The sequence below is a fragment of the Lithobates pipiens genome, unplaced genomic scaffold, assembly GCF_037356315.1.
Source record: "Lithobates pipiens isolate NorthernLeopardFrog02 unplaced genomic scaffold, aLitPip1_a1.2 Scaffold_3, whole genome shotgun sequence".
NCBI lineage: Eukaryota > Metazoa > Chordata > Amphibia > Anura > Ranidae > Lithobates > Lithobates pipiens.
This window is the reverse complement of record NW_027507790.1, coordinates 173,016,829-173,028,636: the sequence shown is the minus strand read 5'-3', so window position 1 is coordinate 173,028,636 and position 11,808 is coordinate 173,016,829. Positions and strand designations below refer to the sequence as shown.

General features: G+C 34.4%; 1 long non-coding RNA gene across 1 annotated transcript; it reads left to right on the top strand.

Moving 5' to 3' along the window:
- Positions 1-1,902: 1,902 nt before the first annotated feature.
- Positions 1,903-10,638, top strand: LOC143940784 (uncharacterized). Its single transcript, XR_013263934.1, has 3 exons — positions 1,903-2,131; positions 6,055-6,182; positions 10,531-10,638. It is a non-coding gene; the product is annotated as an uncharacterized LOC143940784 (long non-coding RNA).
- Positions 10,639-11,808: the final 1,170 nt, after the last annotated feature.

Here is an 11,808-nt window from a genome sequence, read left to right as displayed (position 1 = left end):
AAATCCTTATACAAAGAAATGCAAGGCAGACAGTGCCCATAGCCATTCACAGCCATTTGCATGCAGCAATTACCTGTGGATGATCATCACTGTCAGCTGTTCATTGCTTTGTACAGGCATACCCCACTTTTAAGTACACAATGGGTTTTATTTACTAAAGCTGGAAAGTGCAAAATCAGGCTCACTTGCACTTTCCAGCAAATCCAGAATCCAGCTTCTGTCGAACGGGCATGACCAAAAAAGATCTGCCGATTACCCAATGTCTGAGAATGCTGATCGGTGTTTTCTGATGGGGAAGGGGGCGCCCCCCTGTCAGAACACAATAGTTCAGTGGGGGAGATTGCTGTACTAATATCGGATTGTTAGTACAGTGGCTCCTTCTGAGCTATTCAGTTTTTTTTACTTCAGCCCGCTGGATTGAGCAAAAAAAAAAAACTGCTAGGGTTTACCAGGCTTTACAAAATTTAGTCCATCCTGCAGGTATCAAGCTCTGTGAGGTCTTCCTGCAGTGAATAACCTGGAAATCAGATAATCAGACTTTCTTACTGCAGCACAGTTGCAGTGCTTGCTATAGCATATACTGTTGCACTTGTTTTCACTTGATAGCTGGAGTTCCTTTTTAATTTTTATTTCCTACATGTGGCCATTTACCAGTTACCCTTTTGAGTAATTGGACCATAAAGGTGAAACAAATGAACTGCTTCAGATCCTCACTATAGCTGAATGACGGCTGCAGTGCGGATATGCTTTGCCAGGAGTTTGTCTATTGACGCTCGCCCCGCCCCCCTGAAGGGGGCATGAGGCACATGCTGTGATCACCCGAATCAATGAGTCTCGGGTGATCACAGATCCGAGTAAGGGACCGATTTTTCTTCTTACATTGACAGCATGAGAAAAAAAGCAGATCACCGGCTTCTCTTTGAAGGGACATCGGTCCCAAAGATGAACAGCCTGTTATGTGCCCACCAGTACCGCCTGCCAGTGCCACAAATCAGTGCCCACAGTACAAAAGTGCCAGCAATCAGTGCCACCTATCAATGCCCACCAGTGGTGCCTCATCAGTGCCGATCAGTGCCCATCACTGCCACCCATCAGTGCCCATCACTGCCACCTATCAGTGCAACCTATTAGAGCCCTTCAGTGCCACCTATCAATGCCCTTCAGTGCTGCCCATCAGTGCCACCCATCAATGCCACCTCTCAGTGCCCACCAATACCAACTATCAGTGCCGCCTATTAGTGCCCATCCATCGGTGCCGCCTTATCAGTGCCCATTAGTGTCGCATATCAGTGCCCATCAATGCAGCCTATCGGTGCCCATCTGTGCAGCCTATCAGTGCCCATCAGTGTAGCCTTATCAGCATACATCAATGAAGGAGAAAAATTACCTGTTTGCAAAATTTATTAACAAAATATAAAACGGTTTTGTATTTTTTTTGACAGTGCTGAAAGCTGAAAATTGGTCTGGGCAGGAGGGGGGTTTGGGTGCCCAGTAAGCAAGTGGTTAAGGATGAACATACTGGTTATGCTGCTGTTGCCCAGGGGTACCTGTTCATGCAATATCCCTTGAATTTAATGATTAACACAGGGTGTACCCACAGTCACAAGAAATGGCCATGAGCTGCATCCATCCACTGGCTAATTTAGGAAGATGATTATGGCCATTCCTGCAGGGTGCACATCATGGATCTTTCGAGGATATATATATATATATATATAAAATCCATTGATCTCGAGGAGAACTGTATGGCAACTCTCACCTTGCTTAAGGTATGATAGTGATTGCAGTTGCATTGCATTATTTCCTCCAGTGTAACAGCACTGCACCCACATACTTCTAATACATATACTATAATTGCCAATCCTTAGTACATGGCTTGTGTGTGTTACCATAATAACAAGATGTTTGTTATGTGTCTTAGACTTTGGGGTGGTTCTATGAGACCACATGCAATATCATCCTCCCCTCATCCCAGCCATTCCTGAATAGTGATCAGCATATGAAGAAGACCTCTGGGGTGATTCTGGAGGAGGAAGGTGATCTGCTTCTTATATAGGGGACACAGAAGTGGCAGGATTGTCCTTCCAGACTGTTATTTTCTATGGAGGAGTTCGCAGAGCTGGCTCAGTGGGTAAGACATCTGGTTCTGCTCCATTGTGAGCCCATACTCCTGATGTACTAAGAGTGTTCTATTCTCTGTATGGGCCGAAGGTCAGGGACACAATGCGTGTAAATGTTACATATTACATGAATTGAAAAGAAATGTTTCCCCCCCTGGGACATTTATCTAAAAACAGTCCTGACCAAGAAAGATCCACTATTGATGCAAGAGGGCTGACCAGGATAATATTTATTAGAATTGTATGATCAAAGAACACATCGAGAAATATTTGATTTTAATTGTTTCTTTTTTTTCCTTTTTTCTAAACATATTAAAAGTTCGGAAGAATTCATGCTAGCGATTTACAATGATAATGATATTAATAATAATTATAATTAATAAATAGGATGATTATCATAATAATTATTATTATTATCACTATTATTATTGAGATATATATATATATATATATTATTACTATCATTATTATATTTAGGTGATAGCTTGTATTAAACACAGCTGCCTTTAATTCCGTACTTTTTCCTTGTGTAGCTGCTCCAAAATTATATATATAAAAAAAGTAAACTTCTTTGATATTTATAGTTTTTATTTTTTATTTTTCTTAATCCAAACATGTCTCCTCTTTTTCTATTATACCAACCCTCTTTTCTTTCTTTTTTATTGTCTCATTGTATTCTTTTGTTTCTTCTTTCTTAATTGTTCTTCGTTGTATTCTCCCTCTCCCGAATAACAAGCAGTTCTAACATACCAATATAAACATATCATAAATTAAGAAATATAATAATATAACAACAAAAACAATAATAATAATCCTAAAATAAATGCAGGAAGGTATTGGAAAAATTGAAGAAATTGAAACAAACGAACCAATAGATTATACAAATGTTACACCATACTATAATCATAAAGAAAAAGAAGACCGTTTGTTAATTAGAAATGTCTGCAATAAATGTAACAATAAAAAAAATGTGAACCATTTGGGATAAATCTTTTTAATCCTAATTGATTTGAAAATAATTTGGTAATTGTAATTTATACAAGCCAGTTTCATATTTCAGCCTTTTGTTGTAGACTTGCTAGATTTGGTTTTGGGAGAATATATGGCTCTTTCATGAAGAAAACGAAAGCAAAGTCAGGCAAGATTTTTCAGGAGTTCTTCTGTATCATATGACTGAAGAGGGAGAGCCAGGATCCCACACAGGTCTGGGGGCTGCTCTACTACTCTACCCATTCTTTACTACATGGGAGATGGTGGGAGCATGGAAAAGATCAGAAGGAAGAATATGTACTGCTACAAGAAAATGATATCATGTCTGTGAATGAGACTGTACAAATATGTGTATATATATATATGAGAAATAGTATTTAATATATATATATATATATATATATATATATATATATATATATATATATATATATATTATTTATTTATATATTTGAGAAATAGTATTTATATATATATATATATATATATATATATATATATATATATATATATATATATATATATATATATATTAAATACTATTTCTCATATATATATATATATATATATATATATATATATATATATATATATATATATATATATGATTTACCAAACCAGTTGAGACTCTTAAAATTGTGTGACTATTTCAACTTCAATAATCTAATCGTGCAGATGAAAAGCTACAGGATTGGATCTGAAACACTGGAGTTAGAAACGTTCACATAAATAAAAAATAAAAAAAGCGAAGATGTACTTCAATTATCCACTCATGTGCAGATGAAATAATATATAAGAATTTGCTTAAGGCATAAGTGGATAATTGAAGTGAATCTTCACTTTTTTTTTTTTTTGAGGGGGGTGAGCATTCTCAACCCCTTTAATAAATCAGTCTGAATAAATGGTATGGGAATTCACTGTAATTATTCAATTCTGTGAACTGCTAATTCCTATTTACCTATTTCATTTCATCTGCACATTATGATTAGTTAAATTGAAGTTGCATTTTCACACAACTATATATATATATATATATATATATATATATATATATAGATAGATAGATAGATAGATCTATCTATCTATCTATCTATCTATCTATCTATCTATCTATCTATCTATATATATATATATAGAGAGAGAGAGAGAGAGAGATCTATATATATATATATATATATATATATATATAATGTTTTGTTATTTTTTTTTGTTCGTGTGTATTTATATATTTTTTATAACATTCACACATATTTACAAGGAGAAAAAAACGATCTGTTAACTACAGTATATATAAAATATAACGAAAACAAAAATAATAGAAAAAATATATTCTAAAAAAGAAATAACAATAATCATAATATATATATATATATATATATATATATATATATATATATATATATATATATATATATATATATATATATATATATATATAATGTATACATATTAAATAAAAACATTATACATAATCATAGTAGATCCTCTATCTAGCATGTAGGGTGACAGATCGACACAACTGCCCCTAACATCATCAATATGTATGATTTCAGTATTCTGTATATTGGGAAGGAATTTGGCAGATCAATCATCTAATCAGGTAATAGGGGAGGGTGCAGAACACATAGAAACACCCACACACCAATGGGCACCAGACTTTACTCCAAACATGATCTTTGGCCCCATTTCTGCAGTTCTTAGCCAATATAATTTAGCCTACAGCACATTTCTAGCAAGGACAATGCAGCCTAGAGGAGTGCAGTGTATGTCTGCTGGGCTGCTGTGTGCCAGTCAGCTGCGCCCCCTACTGGTCACGCCCCATTGATGGAATACTTTCATTTGCTGTATTTGCACAGCAGTGAGCACAGAAATTCTGTGATTGCTTTTACCTTGCTGCTGAAAAAATGATCAGTCGTATAAAAGGCTTATATTACAAAGTCAGCTGAAAACTTTGTTAAAAAACAGTTTGTTTAAATTCTGAGTGAGCAAAAAGACTAAGCAATACATCAGCTTGTTTGCTCGTTGTCTTTATTATTATGTGTTTATTACTGTGGGTATTGCAGCCAAGTCCTTCACGACAACCAGGATAACAGTGATCTGATCACTCTATAAATTACAATTAAATTGAATGAAGAACATTTTATTTTAAAAAATAATGGTTGTTACCTATAAAGAGTACCTCACTCAATGCACACACACTTCAATCGTATTGTTATAATTATTACTACTTATGTTCAATCCAGACCAGACACAGTGCAAGTGGCACACTCATTAATATAGCTATCAACAATAAATGAAAAATAAATATAAACATCAAAACAAAATACAAAAAAAGAAAAATAATGAAAAACCAAAAAATTTAAGTGTAGGCACAAAGGGGCTGATTTACTAAAATTGGTTGGAGAGTGCAAAACCTAGTGCAGCTCTGAATATAAACCAATCAGCTTCCTTCTTTTTTTTTTTTTTTTTTTTTTGAACAAGCTGATTGGCTATCATGCACAGCTGCACCAGATTTCGCACTCTCCAGTTTTAGTAAATCAGCCCCTCAGTGTTTTTTTATTTTCATTTTGTGTTTGGATACTTGACTGGCATAAAAAAAATCTCAATAAAAGGCAATGAAGATTTAGCTGCTCTGACAATATTGTCAATGCAGGTTAACAGGGATTAATTCATGTAAGTAATTCATGTAAGTAAAGGTCATACAAATCTCCATCACCCTCCAAAAGACTTCTGATCTTAGATTTAAAAAAAAAAAAAAAAACAGGTCCTTTTTGCTGCAATAGTTGACAGGAAGCTAAAAGGATTAGTCACATTCCACAAAGGATAATTTTTTATTTGCATCGTTAAAAAAAAAAAGAAAAAAAAAAAAGCTTTGGGGTCTGTACACTTGAACAGACCTTTATGGGCTCCAATGGTGTCACTTATGCCCTCTACATATCCACAGACATAACAATGCCCAGCTAGTGACTTGTACTGCCACTGACCAATCAGAGCTCAGCAGCCACTCACTGGGGAGAAATACACTGCTTTAATTGGTGGTGGTGGAAGAACAAAAATCCTGAAAACCTTAAGGTAAGATTCCTTCTTTTTTAATTTTACTTTACAAGTTGGTATTAGAAAATTATATTATGAAGGTATATTCATAATCATTAGGGTTGATACACTAAGGGGGTTGAGAATGCCCACTTAGCAAAGTGAATGTTCAGTTTCCAAGAACATTTTAATTAACTTACTGAATGAGGTGAAGCTGGCCTGACTTCTATCATCCAATCATGTGTAAGCAAAAATCCTGTTTTTTTTTTTCTTTTTAATTTTCCTTGCATGTGATCGGATATATATATATATATATATATATATATATATATATATATATATATATATATATATATATATATATATTTACCAAATTCAAAGTGAGTGAGAATTCCCTTAGCAAAGTGAAAAAGCTCTAGTCCTTTAAGTCTCATAAAATATCTGGCCATGTCTAGAGAAAAAAAAGATTTTTGAATGAAAATGATTGAACAATTAAAGTGAACACATCTTCATTCACTCTGCCAACCGAATTATGTTCACCTTAGTAAATCAACCCCAATAAATCAAATTTATTTTCTATATGGCAATGAAATCACATAATTACAAAAATATAAAACTTTTTATTTGTCGTACTCCTATTTGAACCTAGATGATATTAGGAATTCAATCACTTCAATTGTTCTATGTTTGTAGAAAAATGTAAACCTACCATAGAGCTGCTGAGAGATAAAACCAAGGAAATACAGCATGATATTTTACACTGCTTTTAAGTCTTCCACATTAGAAAATCAGGTAAAAAAATTTGTATTGTAGAATTGATGGAATCAAAATAGAAATTGTTTTTGCTTTCTGGATTAATTATTTCATTTTGAATACCCAGCAGTGGAAAATCAGCTATTTCCACATGTTTCATTCTAAGCGGAATCTATCATGAGCAAAAGCACATACATATACATGGCCGTAAGAATTTTATTGATCATATATGTAAGGTTTTTCTGAAATAAAAGTACCTGTCTAAATAACCAGTAAAATGCTTGGCTTTAGATTTCTTTAAATATGAAAAATAGTTTTTCTAAATTTTTTTTTTTAAATAACAGGATGCACTTTTTGCATCTATGTATATGCATATACATGCATTTACACTTGTAAGCTTAAAGTGCAGGCTCTGATGCAAATCATTTTTATTTTTTTGGTTACAACTGTGAACGCAGTGCATGTTTACATACCAGTATCCATGTCCTCATTGAAAATAACGCTCCTGCATTCAGATCCGTAAACAGAAAATGCTTTGAAATTAGTTTTTTTTAAATCCTGTGTGATGAGGCCTTAGATGTGCAGCAACTCACAAAATAACATATTTTGTGACAAATCTGTCAGCATATATTTAATGTTACAGTGTAAAAATAAACCCACACTGGGCACAGCTATGCTGAATAATTATCTGCGGTGTTCAAGCATTGAGCACCTCTGAGAACTCACAGCAAATGGAGTGATCTGCAGAAGCTGTACATATTTGATTTTTCAATGCTGATTACTAGATTACTAGGCATTTTCAGGATAAAAAGTAACTTTTTTTTAAATAAAGGAGTAGAGGTTGCTCACCTAGCAAAGTTAATGTCAGTAACTATTTTCTATTTAAATTCCCAATGAGAAATAATAAAATAAACAAATAGTATTTTCCCTAGCACATCATTGGGCATTGGAGGTGAACCCTTATTTCTAGTAATATACTAACATTATATAAGAGTTGATTTACTAAAACTGGATGGTGCAAAATCTGGTGCAGATGTGCATAGTCAATCAGCTTCTAACTTTAGCTTGTTCAATTAAGCTTTAATAAAAATAAAAAAAATGAAAGATGATTGGTTTCTATGCAGAGCTGCACCAGATTTTGCACTCTCCAGTTTTAGTAAAGCAACCCCTATAGCCAAAAATGTAAACATTTTCCCCTTTGCCACTTTCAGAGAGCTCACCTAGGTGATCTTGTAGTCACTGCGCTCCTGGGATCCTAGAAACTAACGATCACACGTCATGCGAGAAATCATTGTTTCTAATATTTAAAAAAAAAAATTAATATTAGTTAATTAATATTTTTTATATATTATATAAATAATATTATAATATATATATATTTTTTTAACACTTTAAGTGTAATTCTATTGCACATTATTGGGTATATAATATGAACACTTCTCTATTCATTTAGTAAAACAATTTCACCAATTTCTTTAGTGCATGAAATCTTGCATCCTGTGAGACAGATATGCTTTCATTTCTTAAATCTTGGAAACTGCAGATAAATGTTCCATATTCCAAGAATGAATGTATATTATAAACTTGGCATAAACATGTAACTTGATCTAATTAGTGAAAGGCTGCGACTTTAAAAGAGCTCTTTTATTGGTGTCAGGTTCCCTTCAATTACACTACTGATCCGTTTTCAAGCAATATAATGAAGACAATATATTTGAGAGAAATGCCGGCAGCTCCAAAGTCCTTGTTACAAAACTTTATTGGCTACATATGAGCATTAAAAAGCAAACAGCTGACGCGTTTCATCAAAGGTTTTTAATCCTTCCTGTATGACAAAGATCTAGTACACAGCATAAATTCTCCCTAATTATAAAAACAAAGGTTGAAAATATTAGTAACACTATGAATTGTTAAAATAAGGATAATACATGGCAATATTACATCTGTAATGACATTATTGCACATCCATTTTAACAATGAAAACAAAAAAATTGAAGACAGAGGTCTCAGGAAAAAAAAACATAAACCTTCTAAAGACTAAAGGGGTTAATTTACTGAATGACTAAAGCATGTTCAACTTTGCAAAGTGAATGTTCACTTAAAGCTTAAGTTTAGAAAAAATCTCTATAGCTTTAGTGAGCTAACTTACCTGTAATGAAGGATATCCCATGTCATGCAGGCAACTGGATCCTGTAAAATCTTTTGTGCAGGAATGCCCATCCTCTTCCTGTATCTAAATGTGTCTCTGAAAGGGTTAATAGATTTGGGTCATCTGCGACACTGCTGTAAAAATTTTCCTGACAAGGACCTGCCCCCTCCTTCCTCCTCATATATTGAGAAACGTTCTTCCGTAGCTTTTACTGCATGTAACATGTTCTGTGAATGGGGGAGAGAATCCTCTGACTTTAGACTCTCCCCCATTCACAGACAGTGAAAGAAAAAAAAAAAAAAATTCAATGGAGAAGGTGGGGGTAGGTCCTCATCAAGAACTTTTTTACAGCAGCTTCACAGAAGACCCACAGCTATTGTCTCCTGCAGCAGAAGAGGACAGGCTGCCCCTGCACAGAAGATCTCGCTGCCTGCACAATGTGGAACATCCTTGATTACAGGAAAGTTGGCCTTAAATATATAGAGAATGTTTTTTAGCCAAACTTCAGCTTTAATTTAGTGAATGAGGTGAGAAGTTGTGTTTACTTCAAACATGCAATCCAGTTTTTTATATAAAAAAATTCCCTTTAACATGATTCATACCTTACTTACATGATTCATATCCTATTTACTAAGATACTGTAAGGGAACACGCACATTGTAAAGCTTAATTTGGCAAGTGGATTTATTCTACTCATATCAATTATGTAGCCAGGTAGAGCAACCGTAGATTATTATTATTATTCAGGATTTATATAGCGCCAACAGTTTGCGCAGCGCTTTACAATATGAGGGCAGACAGTACACTTACACGGTGCCTCTCTGAATCTCAAAGCCAATCCGTGCAGGCTTTGTATTCATTAATAGAATACATCGCTTGCCATGATTGGCTCGGCGCGGACATTAATGCTGACATCCATATACCGGCGTATAAGACGACCCCCGATATTTGGGGGATTTTTTTAAGTATAAAAGGTCGTTTTATACGCCGGAAAATACGGTACTTAATTGCTTAATTGGAATAATGGATATATAGTGCAGAAATATACAGGTGGAGGAGAGCTCTCCACATAAATCAACACTAACAATCTATTGAATCAATAAATGCTTTAGATTTAGCCATTTAAGACCTAATATTATAAGTCTGTGTTTCAATTACAGTGATCTTGGTTTATATGTAACAGTTTTTTTTTGCGCTTGCGCAACCCATTGTGCATTCCAAAGATGACTCAGAGTAGCCAGGTAAGTTTCTTTTATTGTAGAAAAGACACTGCATGTCTCGCCTGCTCGCAGTTTTTGAAAGTGGGACTTTGGTTAAGTTTTGACACTCCCAACAGTGTTAAAAAAAATACCAGCAGTAATGTAATTTCCTGCTCATGAGGCCCGTTTACTGCATTTCCCAGCAGGTTTTATTTTATAGAACTGGGATTCATTCAATTATTATAGGTAGGAGCTCTCTTTATTCTTTTTCTTGCTTTTTTTTCAGCATCAAGAATAACATGGAATGACCCATCTCAGTATTTGCAGAACAGAAGCTGGAAAAATCTGCAATGAAGTTCCCTAAACCATTTGTAATAAACAGGTGTATGGCTGACCTAGAGTGTATTGTTTTACTTCACACTAATAATTATGTGCACAAATTTTATTAACAGCCACAAGAGGAACTGAGGGCAAAGCTGGGTCTACAGAATGCTGCCACATGTTCAGGGGAAAAAAATAGATTTGTCTAGAAATTAAGAGAAAAATTTAGCTATATTCAAAATTTCTTCTTTGATAAATTGATCCTAATAGCAGTTTTAGTCCCTTCATGGCAGTAAACATACTTCAAACATCCTCCATTAAGTAGAACAGGTAGGTAAAGAGTCTACGTAGGTAGACAAGAATGAAACAGGTAATAAATGCAACTTACACATTATTATGAATTTGGAAGTGAACATGACACAGATCATTTTCAGAGTCCTTTTTTGTCTTTTTTAACTAAGTAAGTTTCTAACAACCAATAAAATAAGCTAAACCTCTTATTTTGTTTTAATCTAGCACTTGAAATGTCCAATGACGTAGAAAACTTGTTGGAGGTTGGAGAGAGGATATCCTATTATAATAATTATAATTGTTCCCAGCAGTTCTCTTTCTCTTCTATGACCTCTTTTCCTTTCTTTATGTTCCCCTCCCACACTATCTCGTCCTTACTTGAGTTACTTTCCTTTTCCCCTTTTCCCTTTTTATTTGATTTGGTTTCCTTTTTTTTTCAAATTCCCCCATATAGTTTTATCATGAACAACAAGGATCTTCGGCTTGGAAGACTCCTTGCAATAGATGACAGGCGTCAATCCTTATAATATGTTGTTTGTGAATGGGAGTCAAGCTATGGGTGACAGCTATTGTGCTGACTCACTACCCTTGTCTACTAATGGTTGTCACTAAGTTAAAATGTTATTGTTGTTCTTTGTGATATTTGTGAAATTGAATATAAACACATTTTCAACCCTATAATAATTATAATTGGAGTGCTATCTCGCAGGAGCTGCTTGGTATATTGGGTTCTCTGTTCTTTTTGCCTCAACTCTGTGAACAACCTTGGCCCCTCTGACACACCCTGTTACACAAATAGTTGTTGCAAACAGTTATGGGAGCACAAATATCAATATCCTGCACACAGCTATGTTCTAGTACCAGGAAAAAATCACCAGACGGGTTATTGGTAAACACAGGTGATATACTGCCAAAGTTTAAGGTAGATGGCAACATATACATAGATGAGCAG